At 32.1% G+C, this 4,608-nt stretch overlaps 1 long non-coding RNA gene across 2 annotated transcripts; it reads left to right on the top strand.

Moving 5' to 3' along the window:
• Nucleotides 1-575: 575 nt before the first annotated feature.
• On the top strand, nt 576-3,116 carry LOC131181676 (uncharacterized). 2 transcript variants are annotated; one of them, XR_009150173.1, is made up of 2 exons: nt 576-689; nt 2,822-3,116. It is a non-coding gene; the product is annotated as an uncharacterized LOC131181676 (long non-coding RNA). The 2 variants fall into 2 exon arrangements; XR_009150174.1 differs by lacking the exon at nt 576-689 and adding an exon at nt 2,174-2,201.
• Nucleotides 3,117-4,608: the final 1,492 nt, after the last annotated feature.

Raw genomic sequence — 4,608 nt, 5'->3', positions numbered from 1 at the left:
GAGGTTAAACAAGCCGAGAGTCACAGCGATGAGTGACCTCCTCGGGAACGACTGCGAAGTCATTTTAAACTCAAATTTCGAACCGTAAAAAGTGACGCTGCGGTCCTTAGGACCCTTATGAACACAAGTGGAAAAGAGAAAATCACGAAAAGAAGCTGTTAAGCCGGTCAAATAATTAGGTTAGGAGCCGGAAGAAATATTGGATTATTTGCAAACCGGATGAAGGTGAGGGGCGATTTGGTCAATTGACCAGAGTGACTCGATCTAATCACAAATAAAATCGAAAAAAGAAAATTTGAATAGAGAATTAAATTAAAGAACTAATAGAAAAAATAAAAAGTAAAAAAAAAATAAGAAGATGGAAAAGTCAAAGTTGATGACATCATGAATGATGTCATAAACAAATTAATTTAGTGAATTATTAAATTGGGAATTGTGGTCTTCCATAAGATAAAGAAAAGAAAAGAAAATAAAATTTAAAACACAAATCTTCTTCTTTAAAAAAACGTCACTCTCTCTCCCACACCAAAACCACCATGAAAGCTCATTTTTGAGCTTGAAGAACCAAAATCAACCATGGCCAATTGTCCTACCATAACTAGATGTTGTTTGGACAACTAGGAAAGAGGATTCAAAGAAAAGAAAGAAGAAAAATTTGAAGAAAAGGGAGAAGAAATTCTGCACACAAGGTTAGTAAACTAAACTTGAATTGTTAGTTGATTTAGTTATGTTTATAGCTTAATTAACCTAGGAATATACTTAAAATGAAAAGAAATTAATGGTGGGAGGATTAAAGACAAATTCATCCAGCTAGGGTTTTGATGTGTGTGTATGAATTTGATGGACTTAAAGGTGTGTATGAGTATATGAACCTTAAGTAGTTGAGTTATTATGGTTTAAGGCTTTGAAAGTAGTTAAACACAATGAATTAGTGAGATTAGGGTTTGAATGTTAGGGTTAGTGAACTAAAATTTGAAGAAATGCATAAATGGCATGTTTAACCTATTGTGACATGAATTAATGGTCAATTATGACCAAATAAGTTGTGTGGGAATGGTGGAAAATTTAGCTAAATTCGTAGGTCAATGCAGCATGACCAAACCTACTTTGAAGGACCAAAACTCAAATTTTACGAGCCTAATGGATATGCCACCAATTGGAGATGAAAATAGACATAAAAGAGCACAACTTTTATTGAGGAACTATGACCAAAAACTGACCAAAAGTTGGTGAAACAATTGACCAAAGTGAGTTGATAGCAGGCTGCCCTGCACCAAACTGATCAAATGAATAGTAACTGTTCATTTGGTCATAACTCGAGCTAGGTAGGTCAAATTGACCTGAAATTTTACCAGCAATTAGATATGATATAGACCTAAAACTTTCATGAAGAACACCAACCCAAATTAGGCCATTAACCCTTTCAAAATCATTGAGCAAAATTAAATTACTGTACTGCAACTCTGCAGATTTTCAGTTGAGCAGCAATGTTTGGATAGCTATAACTCCCTCTAGAAAACTCGGATTTAGGCGATTCTTGAACCGATGGAAACGTAAGACATAGTACAACATTTCATATGAAGAAAGTGAGACCAAATTATGAACTTAAGTTGATCAAATTATTAACCAAAGTTGGACCAAAAATCTGCCAGCACCAAAATCTCAGTATGAACAGTACACGTGAACAGTAAATTTATTTTGGCCATAACTTGAGCTACAAAACTCCGATTGAGGTGATCCAAAAATGAGAATACACTTAAGACAATAAGGAACATTTTCTATGAAGGAAGTTTTGTCAAATTCCAACAGTAGATCGACCAATGGAACAGTGCAACCGGAGAACCAAACCGAAAATTGGCAATTTTGCCAAAATGACCTAAGCTTTAAACAAATGACCAAAACCAACAAGTTTGGTGACCAAAATGTGGTATGTGGGTGAAGTTGGAGTTCCCATACCTATTAATCCTTAGAAAGTCAATTATTTGACTTAAATAGTGCAGTGAATAGTAACCCGAAACACAAAATTTCAAGAACGTCGAATTTAGCACGTTAGAAATAGGTAAATGCGAAGTTAAAATTCATTTTGGGATTTATGTTAAGTTCTAGTACTGAAACATTGTCAAATTTTGTGTTTCAGTTGAAAAGAATATCGGGAAGGAACCCGAGGAAACAAGTCGAGGCTAAGGGACGACTCGCTTGAGGTTTGTGCACAATAAACCCTATTTAAGCATTTTATCCTTGAAAAATTGATTTATTATGCATTATGAATTTATGAACTTTTGTGTTGCCACCTTGTGATCAAATTGTAACTTTGGAAATGGAATGATTTTTGTATGCAATATTTGAATGAAATGTTTGAAACGAATTTTTGATTCACACTTAGCATGACAGTTACTTATTATTCCTCCTCCATTTATGGGGTTGAGATCGTTTATTTTCCTCCCTCTCTGGCTTGCCAGTTGAGGTTGTAGATCGGATGAGTACTCATTAGCTAGCTAGCCACCTCCCTCATTGGTTTCGATTAATGGGGTTGAGATTGCTTTGTCGTGGTGTACAACACGGCATTGATCGGAAATTTTGTGTCATGGCTTAAGTTGTGTACGACTTTGGCAACACTGTGTTTATGCAATTGTTTGACTAAACTGTTGTTTAATATATTATTTGACAAATGAGTTGTTATGAGCTTGATATTTGTGAAATGTGATTGTGAAGTATTCAAATTATGTTTCATCAATAAATGATTTATGTATCACATTTTAAATCTTTATTGTGCACCACTGAGTATGTTTATACTCAGCGATAGTTTAATTTACTGTCGCAGATAAAAGCAAGGAGAAAGCAGCAGAGTGAGCTGCGGAATTGACAAGATCTTTTTGATCCCTTTTTGTACGGGTATTATTTTATACCCTTATGGTTATTTTGATGTAAATACTGTAATGTCATAAGTATCAATGTAAATTGAGCAGTTGTAAATAAACTATAATAATATTATTTTAGATTTTCTTCTGTAAATTTAATATTTGTACATATGGATTTTCTGCCTTATGTTTTGTGAATGGAATTATTGAACCTACTGAGTTGACAAATTTGACTTGGATTGTGAAACTGTTTTGAAATGGATTGACTTGAGTTGAATTGTGAATTATTGGAGGTTGGGAGTTGTAAAATAGTTTTGGAAGTGCTTTTTACAGGTATTTGAAGAACTGGTTTCTCAAAATACAGAGGGAACTCTGTCAAAATTTTTATAAAATTTGCGACAAAATTTGAATGGACAAAAATTTTTACTAGTATTTAAACTTTGAATAAATGGTTTTTAATTCTTACCAAAATGCTCACCACTTCCAAAATGTAAGAAAATTGTTTTAAAATCCCTTGTAGGGTACTTAATGAGTTATCGGTAGGTGAAGTTCGGTAGTTCATTAAGTATTCTACGGGAGCATGCTATGCCTTACGGAGGGGTAAGGTGTGACAAACATAATACTTTTGTATTCTCTTTCCTTTACCTATAATCAGTTGAAAAATAAAAAATAATAGAAAAAAGTAGATTCAAAGAAATGATGTTATCTTGTTTGAAGATGAAAGCAACTACAAAGACGATTCTAATAGAAATGGAGAAAGTGGAAAAAAAAAAAGATTAAGATGAAGATAAGGGGGCGTATCTCATGTAAATGTTAGGCAGTAACAACAAGAAGAAGAAGACGATGATGATGATGATGAATATTTTCTTGTTGGAGAGAGGAAGGGCTTACAGAAGGGATGGTGTATAGAAGGAATGAAGATAAAAATGTTCTTAAAGAAAAATGAGAGAAGGAAGGATATATAAGAAGGCGTCATATAGGAGAAGAAGGAGATGAAATGAAAAAGAATAGATAAAATGACAGACATACATTAATTGACATGTGCATAAAAAGTTGTGACTTGACCTTGAGACTTGTAATACTTAATGGATGAGAGAAAATTTGTAATTTGAATTTCAAATTTTGCACATTGTTTTAGGAAATGTCTAAAAGGGTAATAGTGTAAAAGCACATATTTTTAATGAATGAAATTACACAAATGACCCCATTGATCTACATTAAATGTGGATTTACTTGATCCCTCAAGCTTTTTCCTTTTTCAATTTGAAAGTGTTGAAGACCCGTTTAATGTATTATATGTTCAGATTATTTAGAAGGAAAAACTAATTTTAAAGTTAAACTATTTGAATTTTGTCACTCTGGTAAAGTAATTCCGTTGAATTCAACTAAAGTATTGAAATGGTTTTTGGCTCAAGTTGATCAACATTAATTGTGCATCAATGAATTTCCAGCAATATAAAAAGTCTTTAATACATATCTTTATTTTTTGAGACAACTAGTCAATTATTTTCTTCTCTTCAATTGACTTTTATTGTTTTTTTTTTATATATTTATAAGCAAATAACAGATAAATTCATTTTCATTTTCAATAAATCTCTTCAATGAAATGTATTAAACCAAAAAAAATGAATATTCCTAGTATACTATAACTATATATTATATACACATATGAAATTTAATATTTAAAAATTTTTTTTCAAGCAAATGCCAATATTTAGTTTTTAATCATATAAATATGTGAAATTTTACT

This window comes from Hevea brasiliensis, chromosome 7 (genome assembly GCF_030052815.1).
Source record: "Hevea brasiliensis isolate MT/VB/25A 57/8 chromosome 7, ASM3005281v1, whole genome shotgun sequence".
Taxonomy (NCBI): domain Eukaryota; kingdom Viridiplantae; phylum Streptophyta; class Magnoliopsida; order Malpighiales; family Euphorbiaceae; genus Hevea; species Hevea brasiliensis.
This window is presented reverse-complemented; position numbering and strand designations above follow the sequence as displayed.